Raw genomic sequence first — 8,720 nt, 5'->3', positions numbered from 1 at the left:
GAATACCATCTATTTATAAAGCTGTGATGAAATGCATTCATGTTCATTTTCATAAAGACCCACGAGGCCAGTAGAACAGGTGGTTTATTTTATAAATGAAAAAACTGATTTGGAATTGAGCTTGTACAAGATCTCTCCAGGTAGACCAAGTCTGATTGAGTTGGTGCTCCCTCTGCTTTGGTGTTGGGGTGCCCTGTTTCAAGCCAGTGGGTTCTGAGGCTAAGGCCAGGACCAACTTTCCACTACTTCACAAAGTGTGGACCAGGTCCATCCTTAGCCCCTCTCATGTCCCTGTGTTCCCTCCATGGAGCCACACACCCTAGTGGCAGGCTCTGTTATTGCCTGGTCAGAGAGAGGTAGAAATGACTCAGGGAGGACCAGCTGGCAGCTGCTGCTTTGGCTTCCAGATTAAGGAGTCTGGGTTTTGCCTCCCTTACATGCATTTTTCCTTTCAGATGTTAAAGGGATGAAAAACTGAAGGTGGAGGAAGGAATGTTGAAAAATGTTGAAAATACCTCAGAAATTACAAGTTTTGGAGTAAAACAGATGTAGGTTTCTGACCCATCTGTGCCATCTAATAATAGGTGTGACTTGGGAAAAGTCCATTAATTTTCCTAAATTTCTGCATCCCTAAAATTAAATAGTTCCTGTGTAGTAGGGGTGGTGAGAACTAGAGGTGTGTACAGAAAATGGTGTGTTGTGAGTGTGCACTGCCTCTGTTTGTGAATCCATTTACTGCCAATGGGTGGGCCCTGGACTACCTTTTGCTCTGATGAACTGAGAGCAGGAGGCTCAGCCTGGGCATGGTTCTTGGGACACTCACCCCAGGGGCTATAGAAGCTGATGAATTTGTACTTTCCCAGGAGAAGGGGGAGGATGTCTTTCAACTTCTTGCTGGCTGTTGAGTCCTGAGACAAAGGGGAGACAAGCCCCAGGACTGAGACAATCATGTCTTTATTATCTCAGATGTCTCAGGCCTGTCCCCCGCCTGGAGATATATGGCTGGGAAGGCTAGTTCCCTGGCCTCGGCGTGATTCCAGGTCCTAGGAATGTCTGGCTGTTTTATAGCAAACAGGATCACGCACAACAGCCCAGCATCCAGGCATCTCCAGCAGGCTCATGCTCCCCACCAGCTTGTAACACAGTGGGACCTACAGCAGTGTGACACACATCCCATGGCTCTTGGGGTTCCAGCAGCTTGGTACAAGGCAGCAGCCCTGGGCATTGGTGAATCCATCCAAGACTCTGGGCACAAAGCCAGCAGTGCAAAGTCTGACTCTACCCAGGGACCACCTTTCAGGCCACGCTCCACTGGCTGTGGGCTGCCCTGATTCTAGCCTGGTTCCACCCTTAGGGAGCAGCTGTAGGGAGCCACTGAGAGGGCTTGTTTATAGATGCACTTGGCACAGGACAGGGAGACCAGCCGCGATGAGTCCTTGAGTTCCAGTGTCCAGCTGCTCCCAGGTGCTGGGGAGCCTTCCACTCTGGGCCCCAAAGAAACGAGCCCACACTGTTGTCTTTGGCTGAGACTTCAGGAACTTGGAGATGAGACCAGGAGACAGTGGGTCAGATGGCCGTCCAGGGCATCAATTATAACAAAGCTGTGTGAGCTGGCCCTCCAGGGAGGCCTTGTGCAGGGGCCAGGGGTCAAACACCCAGGCCAAGGCTCTTCTCTGGGGCCCTGAAAGGGGAATTTTCGGTCCTGACACCTGGGGGTAGCCAGTGCAGATGGCCTCGTCCATTCCCCAGACTCCTTTGTTCTAGAGGAGGGGCCCAGAGGAATGGATATAGAATGTAGCATTTTGGGAACTTTATAAAGGATCAGAGTCCCTTCTTGTGCTGCCTCCCATCAGGGAGTCAGTCTATGTTGTACCTGTCCATGCATGCCTCAGTTCATTTGTCCTTTATGTAGCACTGCCCCCCCCACCCCCACCCCTACCCTGCACAATGTGAAGTAGAAGTTCAAAACTTCAGTTCAAAGCTGAAGAAGCTCACAATTTGGGAGAGATTTGAACATGTAAGCAATAGCATGTGACAATGTGACATGTAACTTGGGGAAGTGCAGGTCTTTAAAAGGATACTACTAGCCCTTTTTGTTGTGAAGTATGTGCTCTGCCCAACTCAAGTCTGGGGACCTCACTTCAAGTACCTGCTGGCACAGGGTTCTTGGGATCTGGGGAGAAGCAGGAACATTACTGTTCAGCATTGTCATAGCTGATGACCGAGCTCTAGCACATGACAGGCAGTGTGTTAAGTGCTTCGTACACTTTATCTTCACATGGCTCTGAGATGGCTGCTCTTTTCTTTCCCAGTGTATGGTTGAGAAAATAGGTTAAATGACTTGCCCAAGGTACACACAGCGAGGAGGTGGTGAAGTCTAGATTATTTGACTCCTGAGCTTTTAACCACTGAACTTACCTTGGGAGAGTAATAGCATAGCCAAGGGAGAGAAAGTGAGTACTGTTTAAAATGCTTATTTTAAAATCATTATTGCTTTGGGCGGGGGAGTTGGCTCTGTGGTAGACCACTTGTCTCCCATGAGCAAGGCCCTGGGTTGGATCTCCAGCACCACACACACAAAACTTCAACAACAAAACACTGTTGATTTGGTTTTAGTCATAGAGTTATTCTGAAATGTCAGAATGCACAAGGTGAGGGTTTTGTGTCTAGAGGAGGGGAGGTAGGTTAAAGGTTGGGAGCCTTAAACAATGCTTCTGCTGAGTGAACTGTATGCGGTTCTTTTGAGGACTACTGGAGGAGAGTCACTTATTTCCCTCTCTCTGCTGGGTTCTTCCTATCAAACTGAGGCCTACTTAGTTGAATTTGGGCTTCTGAGTAGCTTGAGGACCAGGAATCACATGCCATGTTGAGAATATCCTAGGTCCTTGGAGGAGAAGGTTGGGGTTCATGTGTGTGGAGTGCTGTATTGAAAATCTTGGTAACTTCTCAGGGGTGGGGAGTGCATGGCCTAGGTCTGCAGTGCAGGGAACAGGAGAGGGAGCTCTGGTATCTCCCTCCATTATGGTCTGTTTCTCACATAGTCCTTTGAGATGGTGTAGAAGGGGAGGCTGACACTCATGAGGGTTAACTTATCTGAGGCCACCAGCCATGGAGGGGCTAGAAAGGGGTTCACACCTAGATCTGTGCAACTTTAGCTCTCAGGCTTCTGCCTTTCGATGACTGTTCTTTGGAAGAGCAATTCTAAAGCCCCCTCTCCTCTTTCACATCTGATTTGAATGGCTGAGCTGCCCCCCATCTCAGCCTCCCTCTTCCCGGATTGAAGTGGCCTGAATTCATAGCAGCAGCCACATATCCTCTTGGTCATTTTTCTGGATCCACTCCAGGACCATGATGAATCAGAGGGGCAGCCACTCGCCCTGTCCTGGCTGTGATAACCATCAGCCATTCCTGAAGCTTCCCAGGTGGCTCCAGGCGCTGTCCAAGAAGGGATGGGGGAGGAGGCCCAGGCCACAAGGGTTGCTGGAAGGAGGGAGAAGGAGGGATTGGAAGATTCCAAGGAGAAGAGAGACCCAGCAAATCCTGGTGTCAGCTAAACCTGCTGCCCCAGGAACCTACAATGTCATCCCCCACATCTCAACACACACACTTCCCCGTGTCTATTTGTTTAGGTACCACGGATTGAACTCGGGCACTCAACCATTGAGCCACACCCCCAGCTTTATGTTGTATTTTATTTTTATACCTTTATTTTACTTATTTATTCATTTTTATGTGGTGCTGAGGATTGAACCCAGGACCTCATGTACTAGGCGAGTGCTCTACTGCTGAGCCACAACCCCAGCTCTGTGTTGTATTTTATTTAGAGACAGAATCTCGCTGAGTTGCTTAGGGCCTCACTGTTGCTGAGGCTGGCTTTGAACTCTTCTGTGTCAGCCTCCTGAGCCGCTGAGATTACAGGCGTGTACCACTGTGCCACACCTCACTTTAAATTTTTAAATGTTTTTGGTACTGGGGATTAAACTGAGGGGCACTTTACTACTGATGTACATTGCCAACTCTTTCTTTCTTTTGGGGGGGGGTACTGGGGATTGAACTCAGGGGCACTCAACCACTGAGCTACATCCCCAGTGCTTTTTTGTATTTTATTTAGAGACAGGGTTGGATCCCCAGCATGATACACACAAATTTGCTTAGCGCCTCACTTTTGCTGAGTCTGGCTTTGAACTTGCGATCCTCCTGCCTCAGCCTTCTGAGCTGTTGAGATTACAGGAGTGTGCCACTGTGCATAGCTTAAATATTTTTACTTTTGATACAGTCTTGCTAAATTGCCAAAGGTCTTACTATGTAGCTGAGTCTTGCCTCCACCTCTGGAGTCTCTGGGATTATAGGTGTGTGCTGCCATGCCTGGCTCCTCACTTTTATTTTTTTTAAATATATTTTATTTATTTTTATGTGATACTGAGGATTGAACCCAGGGCCTCACATGTGTGAGGCAAAGCGCTCTACCACTGAGCTTTAACCCCAGCCCCTGGCCCCTCACTTTTAAAGAGCAAGCCAGGCACAGGCCTGTGATTACTATCAGCATCTGACAGCCCTTCCCCTTCCCCGTCTGCAGAGCACTTCCCCATCAGCGTCTCACTTGGTCTTCCCACAACCAGAATGGTGTAGAGCTGGGGCAGGAATGCTGTGTAAAGCAGGGACTTTAGATTAGACCCGGAGATCAGATCACGTCCAGTCCTGGCCTGTGTTGTCTCCATCTCTGCCTTACAGATGAGTGGGGAGTTTACTGACTTGCTTCAGGTTACATGGGCTGCCAGCAGTGGAGGCTAAATGAGGCTTCCTGAGAAGGAAGGGAGAGCAGCATCTAGAGGCTCTGGTTAGGAGTTGGTTAAAGTCCTGCTTAGGAATTTGCTTGTTTTTGTGTGCTTATGGTCTGTTTGTTTTCCTTCAGTTTCCTAGTAAAAGATATTTTTGAAAAATATCCCCCTATTTGGCTGAACTGGAGGAAGAAGGACTCATCTCCTCTATACCTTGGTCTAGATGTTCTAGAGCCAGGTGTGCAACAGCCCAAAAGGGGTTGGGACTGTGGGTTGTCAGCCCCTTCTGGTTGTGGGCAGGAACCTGTCAGCCCATCTGGCAGCTTTGGAGCTGGGCTTGAAGTCATCTGCCACAGAGCTGGGCAGGGGGGTGGGGAGGGCTGCTGTTTCCTGCTATGGCTTTATTAGCCCAGCAGTGAGACTCCAGCCTCCCTCCCTCTCTGCTCTAAAGAGAAAGATGTCTGCAGAACAGTGTGTAGATCCCCAGCAGAGTGACAGGATCCAGCCTGGCCCAGCCAGGGACGGAGGATGCCTCTTCAAGGGGAGGGTGTGGGCTTAATGCTCTGTGGCCCTCCAACCAGGAAGCATCAAAGGCAGGTTTAGGCCAGCAGTGGGTGAGGAAAATGGAAAGGCTTAAGGGACTGGGGAGGGACCCTGGTGACATGACACACTGTACCATGACCAGAAGCCTGAAGCCCTGGGCTGTGTCCTTAGGCAAGTTTCTTTTCTGTGGGCTTCAGTCTCATCCCTAAAGGTTAGATAAAGCATGTACCTGCCTTGAAGTTGGCTTATCTAGTGGGAAATATTTATGTCCATCTATTTCCTCGTTCCATGACATGAAATGATGCTGGTAAGTAGTTTTATTGTGGCCTCACCCACAGTTGATGTAGTACTCTGTAAGAAGTGGTGGTGTTGATCCAGCACTGATGATCCAGCACCGTGTCCTGAGGGGACCTGCCCACCGGGGAGGCTGTAGCTGTTGCTTTCCCAAGTAGAAGCTCCCAGGGTGCAGTAGTTCTTTTAAGTCCATTTATGGCCTTTGTCCCTGGCAGGAGGTCTGTGAGGAGGAGGAGAAGTGGGGTCTCAGTAGGTTAGGAACCGAATTGAGAGTAGAGGGTTTGGCTTAATAAGAAGGCATCCCCAATCCTAGGGATGATGAAAGTGGCGCTGGCCTGGAGTTAAGGCCTTGTGTGCCCCTGAGGCTGGCCCTGTCATTGCTGAGTGCCTGAGAGAGCCACTTCCTGGTTTAGGAGTAGTTTGGCAGAGCTTGTCCTGGGTCCCCTCCGCCTCCCTTGGCACATTCACTTTCATTTTTTCTTCTCCTGGGTCCCTCTTGCCTGCTCTGTTTTGGGGGTTCTGCCTTATCCTTGCCAGTACTAGAAGGTGCTGATGGGGCTAGATGCTGGCCTTGTTCTGGGGTGCTGCATAGTTGATTTCCTCATTAGATTGTGAGCTCCTTGAGGGCAGGGGCCAGGTCTGAATTGCCTCTTGGCTCCCATGACCAGCATGGAGCCTACATCCTTGGCCCCTGACCAGAGGGTCCAGTCGCTTGTGGCCTTAGTTATTGGGCTGGCCAAGGAGGAGCAGGCCTGAGTTGGGCCTTCTTCCTCACAGGTGGCATGGGTGGGGATGGGAGTGTGTGCCGAATCAGAATACATGGCTCCTTGTGTCCAGCTTCCTCTTCACGCCTGGCCCAGGGCTTGGGAACAGTGGCTTTCTTTCTGGGGCAGCCAGGGCCCCTGGCCAGAGTATGCTCTATCGGCCCTGTCAGCTCTTCAGTGAGCCCCGGTCCTGCTCTTAACCTAGAGTAGGCCCTGGGTTATTGGTGTTGTTCTTGGCGGACCACCGGGCCCCTCAGCAAACAGGGAGGCGAGTGTGCACCCGGCCTGGGCCTGTTTGTGTTGGCCTCGAAGGCGGGGGATTAGCTCAGCTGGGCTGCTAATTGCCTCCAAAGTGCCTGCCCGGGATGCTGACAAGGGCTGGGCCTCTAGTCCCCTCCTCCCCCAGTAGGCACTGGGCCAGCCTTGGGGGCCTGGCCCAGAAGGGCCCCTTCTCTCCCCTGTCAGCGCCTGCTTGGCCTAGACCCTTGAGATGCGGGCAGGGGGTTACCAGGACTGGCAGCTCAGGAAGGAATGGGGGGAGATGTCTATGAAGTCATCGCCTGGGCTGGGCCAGGCACGCTCCACAGCCTCCCCCACATCCTTAGGCACCCTCACCCCACTCTGCCTCAGATGCCTTCTCCTGCAGCCCAGCACTTTGTCTTAGTAGGAAGCTGCTGGGCTCTTCACCTCAGCCACTGCCGTTAGGTCCCTCAGTGCCTTCTCTTTCTTGGGCTTTTCTCCCTCTGTTCGTCTTGTCTGCCCCCCAATTTCTAGCCCTTCTTAGCCCCCTTTGGTTGCCCTGTTCCCTCCCTTCTGTTCAACCCTGTGGTCCTATGTTCTTGCCCTTGCTTGGCACTGGTCGACCTTAAGCCTGCTGTGGTGCCCCAAACTTTGTGGACCACTTCTTTTCAGGAAGAGGTGGAGTTGGAGGTCCACTTTGTCACTGTTCTGACAGCTCTCCCAGACACCTTCAGGTCTGAGCTCTGAGCACAGCTGCCCAGGATGGAGCCTGGACACAGCCTCTGCCAGCCTGCCTAGCCTGAGGACTGAAGGCCTTCCACGCCCATGGGGGATCCTGTCCCTCCCACCTCCACTTCTGAGGGTGCTCCTTGGCCTCGCCCTCTTCCTGCTCACAGTGGGACCTCAGCTCAACTTGCACAGCTGGTGTCTGCGGCCCCTTTGCCCTGATCTTTCTCACTGCTGTTTGGGTATCCTGGCCCCTGGGAGTCCCTGCTCTCCTCCCTGTGGCTTTCTACCCCGGGGAGACCAGCCTGCTTCTAATCTCTGGGATGGGGCCAAAGTTAGGGTGCCTGCCTCGGCTCCTAACCATTCCACATTGTCCCTGCTTCCTCCCTTGTCCAGCCCCCTTCATCTTATAACTACCTCCTATGTTCTGGAAGGGAGGATAATGGCATTTATAGTAAGAATTGCCATTTGTGGAGCTTCATGTCTGTTAGCTGAGGCAACATCATCCTCAAGAAACAGGTTCTGTTATTTAGCCCCATTTACAGTGTGCATTTGGGGGAAGCTCCATATTACAGACGAGAAAGCAAGTCCCAGAGGAAACAGTGAATTTTCTAAGGGTTCATATAGTAAAGAACTTATAGTTCTGGGATATAAACCTGGGCCTCTCTGACTCCAAAGCTGTAAACTTTCCTAGTTCTAGAAAATGCTAGGGCATGGATACCGTTACTTTATTCCACCGTCCTAGACCCTCTGCATCTCTAGTCCTTCTTCCCACCTTTGACTCTTGATTGTGAGGACAGAAAGTCCTTTTATTTTTTAATTTTTTTTTTTAGTTGTCAATGGACCTTTATTTATATGCGTTGCTAAGAATCAAACCCAGTGCCCCACAAATGCTAGGCAAGCGCTCTACCACTGAGTCCCAGCCCCAGCCCTGGAATGTCCTTTTCTATCCATTCTTAACCTCCCAGTCCTTCACAAATCGTGCGTACCTGCTGTCCTGAGAACACTTTCCCTCAGCCAGAGCTTGACCTCAGTAAAAGCCCGGCACACAGCCTAGCTATTTCCAGGCTGGTGTGGATTTACTTCTGTGGATGTGAGGGACAAGCTCTTTTGGTAAGGATGAGGACCTCGCCAGCTGGAGTAGGGGGTGGGTCCTGAGAAGCCACTCTGGGTCTGCGAGCAGCAGGGAATCCCTGGGGCTGAGGCTTAGAGTTACAGGTTCTCCATCCTGCTGTTCTCTGGTCCCAACCCTGGAGTTTACCTCTAGCCTCAGACTTCAGATTCCTTTGTCCCTCAACAGGAACTAAGTTTTGTTGCATTGTCCCCTCTGTCCTGGGTCAGCACCCTCTTCACCAGACCCTCCTCCCCGTGTCTA

The sequence above is a fragment of the Marmota monax genome, unplaced genomic scaffold (genome assembly GCF_021218885.2).
Source record: "Marmota monax isolate L192 unplaced genomic scaffold, Marmota_monax_Labrador192_F-V1.1 WCK01_AAM20220418_F8-fsc00008, whole genome shotgun sequence".
Classification (NCBI taxonomy): domain Eukaryota; kingdom Metazoa; phylum Chordata; class Mammalia; order Rodentia; family Sciuridae; genus Marmota; species Marmota monax.
This window is presented reverse-complemented; position numbering follows the sequence as displayed.